The following is a 9,817-nucleotide window of genomic DNA, read 5'->3' as shown; positions in this document are numbered from 1 at the left end:
ATACTCTGTCGGGGGCTAAAGTGCTCACAAAGAACCCCTTGTGACCATTCCGTTAAAAAATATGGCTAAAAACATCAAAATACCAAATATCGGGGGTACCGTTATATAAGGGCTATACGATATCGTGGACCTATATAGATAATTCTCTGTCGAGGTATAAAGTACCCACAAGGAAATCCTTGTGTGGATATTCAGACAATTCCGATAAAAATTGTGGGTAAAATCATAAAAATACCGAATATCGGGGGATACCGTTATATGGGGGATGTACGATATCGTGGACCTGTATAGACAATTCTCTCTCAGGAGGTGAAGTACTCACAAGGAACTACTTCTGTGGATTTTAAGACAATTCCATTGAAAAGCGTGGCTAACATCATCAAAATACCGAATATTGGGGGGTACAGTTATATGGGGGATATACGATATCGTGGACCTATATAGACAATTCTTTTTGAGGGGGTAAAGTGCCCACAAGGGACTCCTTTTGTGGAATTTAAGACAATTGCATTAAAAAATGTTGATAAAATCATCAAAATGCCAAATATCGGGGGTACCGTTATATGGGGGCTGTACGATATCGTGGACCTATATAAATAATTCTCTGCCGAGCTATAAAGTACCCACAAGGAACTTCTTGTGTGGATTTTCAGACAATTCCGTTGAAAAATGTGACTAAAATCATCAAAATACCGAATATCGGGGGGTACAGTTATATGGGAGATATTCGATATCGTGGACCTATATAGACAATTCTTTTTGAGGGGGTAAAATGGCCACAAGGGACCCCTTTTGTGGAATTTCAGACAATTCCGTTATAAATTGTGGATAAAATCATTAAAATACCAAATATCGGGGGTACCGTTATATGGGGGCTATACGATATCGTGGACCTATATAGATAATTCTCTGACGAGGTATAAAGTACCCACAAGGAACTTCTTGTGTGGATTTTCAGACAATTCCGTTGAAAAATGTGGCTAAAATCATCAAAATGCCGAATACCGGGGAGTACCGTTATATGGAGGCTATACGATATTGTGGACCTATATAGATAATTCTCTGCCAAGGTATAACGTACCCACAAGGAATTACTTGTGTGGATTTTCAGACAATTCCGTTGAAAAATGTGGCTAAAATCATCAAAATACCGAATATCGGGGGTACCGTTATATGGGGGCTATACGATATCGTGGACCAATATACCCCATCTTCGAACTTGACCTGCCTGCAGACAAAAGAGAGATCTGTGCAAAATTTTAGCTTTCTATCTTAATTCGTTTAGACTGTAGCGTGATTACAACAGACGGACGGACGGACGGACAGGGCTAAATCGTCTTAGAATTTTACGCTGATCAAGAATATATATACTTTGTTGGGTCTAAAATGATTATTTCGATGAGTTGCAAACGGAATGACGAACTTAATATACCCTCCATACTTTTTTTGGTGGAGGGTATAAAAAAACTGGGGAGAGGCCAGGATTCCTAATTTCATCCTTAAAAGAATAAATAGTAGGCTTTGTATTCGTATTGCAATAATAACTAATCATTGCATGAATATAGGGTACTTCCCCAAAAAATGGAAATTAAAACCTGGAAAAGATCCAACTTCGCCAAAAAATTATAGGCCAATATCGCTCTTATCTAACTTAGGCAAAATCCTAGAAATATTTATACTAAAATTGATAGAAAATCATATAGATGATAATAATACATTAAAAAATTTTCAATTTGGATTTAGGAAGGGATTGTCAACAACTCATGCCCTCATGGGTCTTGTCAATAAAGTATCGGCAGGATTTAATAATAGGACTGCTACAATTGCGGTAAGCTTAGATTTTGAAAAGGCGTTTGATAGCATATGGCAAGCAGGTATAATAAAACAATGGAGGAAACATACGGATCAAATTATACAAATAATTACAAATTATCTACATAAAAGAACATTTTCAATAGAAACAGAGGAAAGTAGATCCATTAAATATGACATTAAAACAGGAGTTCCACAGGGTATTGTATAACCTTTACCTAGCTGACATCCCACAACCTGAAAATGGACAGCTGATAATAACATTTGCAGATGACATCCTCATAGCAGCCACACATCCTAGAGCAAAAATAGCACAAAAGAAAATAAATGACTACCTGGGAGTATTTCAAGACTATTTTCGGATATGGAAACTACGACTTAATATAAATAAATGCAAAACAATAATAATAAAAGGCCAAAAATACAGACTATATAAAAATGGCCAGAAATTTAAACCAGTGGGGAAAATCAATAATATAACAATTGAAATGGTTAATGAATAAAAAATATTTAGGAGTTATCCTAGATGAAAAATATTCATTTAGAAATCATATAGAATATATCCTAAGAAAGGCAAAGGCACAGGTCTACATAAACGCATGCATATTAAATAAAAAACGAGGTTTAAGTTGCCATATCAAAATGTGGATATACAAGCAACTAATTCGACCAATATAAACTTATGTTTTTCCTATTTGGTTTGACATATCGTCAACCAAAATTGAGAAAATCAGGATCTTTGAAAGAAGAATGTTGGCAAATAGCCTTAATATGAAAACAAAAAAATTAGAAGATGGCAGTTTCAGGGCACCCTCTAGAAGGGAATTATATAAAGCCAGTAAACAAAACTAATAGACAAATTCATGATGGAATCTGCACTTAAAATGATAGATAGGTGCCAAACACATGAAAATGCTATTATAAAAAATGGAGTAATAAATGAGGAAATATTTAATAGATATCTGGAAAATGATGGACATTTATTACACATGTGTTTAATTCATTTAAATAACAAAAACCTAATATTCAATGAAGCAGGAAAATATTATTTGTAAACTTAATTGTAAACTTAATATAGAAAAAAATGCGTATAGCACTGAACAATTTGAATAAGGAAAATCAAATATTGTACATATGTAATTAGTAGTATTAAGCAGCATAGTTTTTTATTTTTAGTATATAAGATTGAAATGCAAAACAAGTTTTTCTACCATTTTTCTTGTTATCTTTATAAACAATAAATGACAAAGTCAAAATAAATCAAAAATTGGAAATGGGGCTGGCCTACCTGATTATTTAATATAATTAAATGAAATATTCCTTGAAAAAGTATTACACTGTAAGGAAAAACGTATTTTTATGTAATTAGAGTTAAGGAAAACTTTGTAAAAGAAATGAATCTTGAGTGTTAAACATACACACGAACGGATAAGGGATTGTATGCTTATTTCGATTAAGTGAAATAAACAATTTTTTTACAAGTATGAAATAAAAATATTTCAAAGATAAACCTTAAACTGATTTTTAAAACAACTTTAAAGCAAATATTTGATACAAATAAGTATATTTTATGCTTTATTTTTCCAAATGAAAAAAATAAATCTTATATTATTATTTTTAAATCTTAAAAGAAAAGATATTTTACAACGTTCAAAAAAGATTTTTTTACGAAAAAATAAAAAATATTTTTTTAAATACAAAAAAAAAAAATTAAATTAGAAAAAATATTTTTTAAATTAAAAAAAAATATAAAAAAGTTGGACAATGCCAACAACACGCGGTGTTCCCAAGCGGTCCTCCATCTAAGTACTAACCGCACCCGACGCTGCTTAATTTCGGTGATCGGACGAGAACCGATGTACTCAGCGTGGTATGGTCGTTGGCAAAGAAGCATACTTTATTTTGCTTCACATGCCTAACAGTGAATGCTGTATTAGGACAACGTCTTTTGAGAGTTGAACAAAACCAAAGCTAACTGCAGTGGAACATTCTGCAGACAAGAAGAGTGTCGTGAAAATTGCTGCCACTGCTGATAAGATGTCATTCAAGAAACCTGCTGTGAATACAGCTGCTGGTAAAATGAATTCTTCCGGTGCTAAGGCATTTATGATGCTAATGTTAAGGAGATTTCTGTAATCCTGTAAACCTCAGAATTTTAAAACAGGTGAGTTTTCCATAACTTTTGTATGACCGTCTCTTTTATCCGTTAAGGTTAAGGGCCTCCCGGTTCATGAGAAAGTTAAGCAAATCTTAATGGAACGCGGGTATAAGTTTCATACTCATACGCCCAAGAAGAAGTAATTAATTTTTTGGAAACTAAAGTTCCATTCCCAGTGCAGGTTGCAGGTTTAGTTAAAATAACCGAAAATAAATGGCTACTTCGTGTCTCAAGACTGTCTGTCTGTCATCCAAGGATTGTATGGTCTTCGTTGCATCTTTGATTGCAACATTAAAATTTCCAAAGATAAAGAAGAGAAGTGCGTCATGTGCTTCAATTGTCAGAAGCCAGGTCATGGTTCCAGTAATTGCACTTTACCACCCGTATATTTGAAATGCTGTGAAAACCATCGTTCGAGTGAGTGTACAATTCCCTCCAAGGACAAGGAAATTTTCATTGATTTTATAGACCCTGAAATATAGTTAAAAAGCCAGATATTCCTTGCAAGTGTGCTAACTGTGGACAAGAAGGTCATCCCGCTTCCTCGCGAGATTGTCCACGCCGCTTAACCTTTCTGGCTAGGAAAGCCAGATCTAAGGCTGAAAACCAAGCAAAAGCTGAAGCCTGATCGCAAAGAATTGCAACTATTCGAGAGAATGTTTCCTTTGCTTCCGTTTTAAACAATTCTAAAAGGCCGGTAGGTAGTATGGCTACACAACCAACTTTGATAAATCCCCCTAAACAAAACATAAACAAAATTATTCAGTTCTTTGGTTCCCATTTTAGCAAGAAATGCGAAAAGGCTAAAAATTTTGGTCCTGTTTTCAGCCAAATTAAGGCTAAAGCTGGAGTTGATGCTGCCATGTCCGCCTGGCTCTTAGTTAATGCTGGAGATGTTGACTTTTTTCTAAATATTAACTCCCTGATCTCACTCAAAAAGATACATTATTTAAAGAACTTCATAAACGAAAGAAAACCAGATATTGTACTTTTGGCAGAACATAAACTTAATCGGGCACATAATGGTGGAGGTGGTGGTGGGACCTCAGTGTTAGTTAAAGATAATTATCGATGTGATCGCATTCATATTCCTACTGGTAGTGTTGAGTCCTGTGTAGTCAAGATTTGGCGTAATGATGGTTCAACTATATTATTTGCCTCACTTTATTCTCGGCCACAGTCTATTTGCCAGATCTCTGACCTGCAGCCACTATTTGATCTACATTCACAATGTGAAGTCCTAATTGGAGGGGACCTAAATGCCAAGAATACTTCATGGCGCGGTTCTGAAATTAATGCCCGAGGCAGAACTTTGGCCAGTTATCTAATTGATTGTCCAAATTTTGGCATTTTCACTGCTGATATCCCGACCAGACCCAATAGAGATGGTACAAATGGTGGCTCTTATATCGACATATTCTTACGAACCCCTGGTCTATCTATGCCTGTTGGCAGTGGACATGCATTCGCGCTCGATTTTGAGTCAGACCATATGGCTATTGAGATTTCCTTGTGTAGCAATAGTTTCGTACATAAAGAGAATAAAACGGTATATTTATATAATCGTATGGATATACCTTTATTCAGGCGAAATTTGAGCCAAGGGCTATCTGGTAGTACGCTACCAATGGATAGGAATGTCTCTGTCAGCGATATTGATGCCACTATTGATAATCTGGAAACTGTCTACAGAAGTGCCCTTGATGCTTCTGTTCCAAAGAGTAAACCTCTCAAACAAATCTATAGGAGACCTTCCCGCCAGAATTATGATCTTCATTAGAGAAAGACGTAGGCTCTAGGAAGATGTATGACTCTATGACCCTAGGAAGATGTATGGATCCTAATAGATTTGAGGTTATACGGGCTGATATAAGAAATTTAGATCATATTATTGAAGATTCTATTCGTATCTTTGAACAAGAACTGCATCTTCTTGAGGGAATTACTGTTAACAGTAGAACGTTTGGGCAAGTCAACGCTGCAGCAGGACTAGCTGTCAAAGAGCCTGTTGCTGAGCTAGTTGACTCTGCTGGTGCTCGAATTGTCAGTGATGACCTCAAGGCAGAAGCTTTAGCCGATCAAGTTCAGGTAGTACCTAGACATTTGGATGACACGAGGGACCATTCATTCCACAGCTCAGTTAATCGAGCTGCTCAAGAGATGAATGACCGGACACCTATTGTATTTTTCAGCCACTCGTTTACTGCAGACGGCTCCTCGATTGATGATGTCAATAAATGGGCAGATTCTGGCTTTTTTCGCCCTGAAAATATCGGCAATGCGATTGCTTGCAGGAGGGGTAAGAAATCCAGTGGGATAGATAAAATCCCCGACATTGCGCTGAAGAAGGCATCATTGCCTGAATCTGGGTTATTTCCCCAAGGCATGGGAGGAGGCCATGCTGGTACCGATTCTAAAAAGAGATTCTCCTCCTGGGGTCTGTGGCAGCTACCGTCCAATTTCTATACACTCCGCCTTCGAAAAACTATATGAATTATTCATACTTAAAAGAATTGGAGAAATTGTAGTGGACAAAAGAATTTTGAAGGACAATCAATTTGGGTTTCGTTGGGCACATTCAACTACCCACGCCTTGACTGTTTTCTCCTCTTTTGTAATTAAGGGTTTTGCCAAAAAAAGATACGGTACTATCGCGGTAAGTTTAGACATCTCCAAAGCTTTCGATACAGTATGGCATAATGGTCTACTGTATAAGATGAAACAGTTTGGGTTCGACGCTCAGACCTGCAGATTAGTGGCAAGCTTCCTCGCGGACAGACACTTCAAAGTTAAGGTTGGTGATCAGCTCTCAAGCCGAAGACCTGTAAGAGCTGGGGTTTCTCAATGCTCTCTTTTAGGCCTCATGTTGTACAATAGATTTGTTAGTGATCTGCCTGAGCCTCTCCGAGGTGGTTTGCCACTTTCCTATGATGACGATGTCATCTTAGTAAGAGCTGATACCTTGGGTCCAAGAGCTGATACCTTGGGTCCTCGCATAAATGCCTATCTTGATGAAATTCAGGAGTTTTTTACTTTGTGGGGACTTAAATTTAATGTCGACAAGTGCGCAGCCATTGTCTTTAAAGGCAAGTCAAAAGTTGTGTACCCAAATTTCAGATCTTATACACCGGTACTGAAAATTGGTGGTGAGTTAATAAAGGTCAAGGACAAAATGAGGTACCTTGGAGTCATTTTCTGCCAAAAACTTGAATTCATTAGGCATTGGGAAATTTACTTTGGATATCAAAGCATTCTAAAGCATAGTGGAGGTTTATCTAATAGAGTTAAATTACTATTATATAAACAGATAATAAGACCAGTATGGTGCACAATCTCGTCCGCCCAAATGAAGCGGCTTAGATGTTGGGAGAGGTCCATACTTAATTACTGCCTAGGTTTGAGACTAACCATTAGAAAGGATGGAACGATTAAATATCCGTCTTGTAGGGTAACATAGATAGGATTGATCGGTTTCTCATGAGGGGGGCCTTAAACTTTATCGAGACGTCTAACCATATGGAAAACACACTGGTTCAAGAGTCCCTCGAATGTCATCTTAACTCCAATGACATCCAAGCTCACTGACACTTGCCTCCGGCTGTGTTGCCCAAATTAAATGAAGAGGGTCTCTTGTATAATAATGACAATAAACTTCTTTTTTATCATAGAAGATACAACAAAATGATCGTTTCTGACACTGTATATAAAACAAGTCAATAAATAAATCTGCATATATTTTTAGGTAGTGAAGTTTTAATTTTAAGTTTATTTAATAATTTTTAGCCCGTTTTTTAATTGAATTATTTTTGGGGCTTTTTATTTGATTGCATATTCTTTGAACTTATTTTTAGAAGATTGCTGCTGGTCAATCCACAGTTAAATTTTAAGTTAAGATATTTTAGTAGATGGCGTTTGTCATATTTTTCATTACATAATTAGTTTACAATAAGCCATTCTGTTTAATTTTTAAGAAATGTTATCAATAAATTTGGCCTTAAGGCAAAAACGAAAAACGAGTGTTGAACATACACACGAAGGAATAAGAGATTGTATGCTTGTTTCGATTAAGGGAAATAAACAGTTTTCTTTCAAGTATGAAATAAAAATATTTCAAAGATGAACCTTAAAATGATTTTTAAAACAACAAACAACAAGCAACTATTGGTTGCAAATAAGTATGTTTTATACTTTATTTTTCAAAATAGAGAAAATAACTCTTATTTTATTATTTTTAAATCATAAAAGAAAAGATATTTTACAACGTTCAAAAATATGTTTAGCTGAAAATCAATACATTATATTCATTAGCTTTTCAAAGTAACGTTAATGTTTTTGTTTTGAATTAAAAAAATAAAATAAAAGCTATTTAATTTTTTCTTACGAAAAAAAATATATATAAAAGTTGGGGAATGCCAACAACACTCGGTGTTCCCAAGCGGTCCCCCATATAAGTACTAACCGCTCCCGACGCTGCTTAGTTTCCGTGATCGGACGAGAACCGATGTGGAGTGGAAATAACTTGGAGTGTTTCAAACTAGATGGACAAATTTGCCAATTCACAAAAAAATATATGTCCTTAATATGAATATGTATATTTGTTTGAATTAACATGAATTTTGATTATTATAATTTAACTATTATAAATCTATTGTGAATTATTAGAATAAGTGTAAAATGAATTGTATTGACCTACTGAATACTCTCGTTAAGTAGCCATTGATTTATCTTAACGAAAGTAGAATATCATTATCGTTGTTACTCAGTGCAGTCTTAACTCACTTTTTTCCTGACTCGCATCGGTAAGCATCTCTCCTCAATAAACCATTATCTGATACGTTTTGTAACGTTTAAGAAAATTTCTAATTGATTTTATTTGTTCTCTTCTCTTTTCCTCCAATTATTCCTCATTGGCGATGAGGAATAATTTCATCAAGCTAAACCCTAAATACTTACCTTCAGCGGAATCCAAACCTACCAACAAAGAGCTATCGTTTTTTACATGGTCCTTTCTCTGCCGTTTTTTTTTTTTTTTAACAACATCAGCAAAATAATATAAGGTAACTTCAAATTCTCTACTAATTTGCCAGCGATTCGGCAAGCGCATTTTCAATTTTACATAGTGCATATTAAGATACAATTAAAGTGAATATCAAAGAGAAACAGAGTGCGTGCTCAAAAAAAAATATTCCAACAAGAATTTCAAAAATTGCATTTAAACGAACAACATTTACAAAAGCAAACTGTGCCCATTAGTAAATTTTTGAATTGGTGTAGTGGTAGAAAAAATAACTACGCTAACAAAACTTATTAAACTCTCCTCCAAAAAAGACCAAAGTCCAAAAAAGGAACAATAATTTCCAAAAGAGACCGAAAAGTAAAAAAAAAAAAACAAAAAAAAAATTCAATCTCTGTGCTGTCTATTTATACCAAATGGTGAAATATTAAAAGTACAAATAGAAACGCTCAAGAAAAATTATGTTATTTATTTGAGTAGTGTGAAAAATATGTTTTGCATAAAATAGGAATGGTAAATAGATTCCGTTTGAAAAAAGATTTCGGGAAAAATTGCAACATAAACAGTCAATAACATCAGAATTATAACACCGTAACAAACATATATATTAACGAAATACACATATACAATAAATAACGCACAGCACAAATTTTGGTTTTTTGTTACAAAAACAACAATACTGCATTAACTGCAGTCATGTACAGTCATATAAAGTAATAATACATATTTTTACATACATATTTATACATCTCAAAACATAAAACAAATATATTTAACATAGTGGCACTGTCATCATTTATTCATCGAAAATATTAAAAACACAACAGAAATAT

The 9,817-nt window shown here is 34.7% G+C and overlaps 1 pseudogene; it reads right to left on the bottom strand.

Annotated features, from left to right (window-relative positions):
* Positions 1–3,577: 3,577 nt before the first annotated feature.
* LOC131805204 (5S ribosomal RNA) lies at positions 3,578–3,696 on the bottom strand (annotated as a pseudogene).
* Between the last annotated feature and the right edge of the window lie 6,121 nt (positions 3,697–9,817).

The sequence above is a fragment of the Musca domestica genome, unplaced genomic scaffold, assembly GCF_030504385.1.
Source record: "Musca domestica strain aabys unplaced genomic scaffold, Musca_domestica.polishedcontigs.V.1.1 5, whole genome shotgun sequence".
Classification (NCBI taxonomy): Eukaryota; Metazoa; Arthropoda; class Insecta; order Diptera; family Muscidae; genus Musca; species Musca domestica.
Note: the sequence above shows the minus strand (reverse complement) of the source record. Positions and strands in the feature narration are given on the sequence as shown.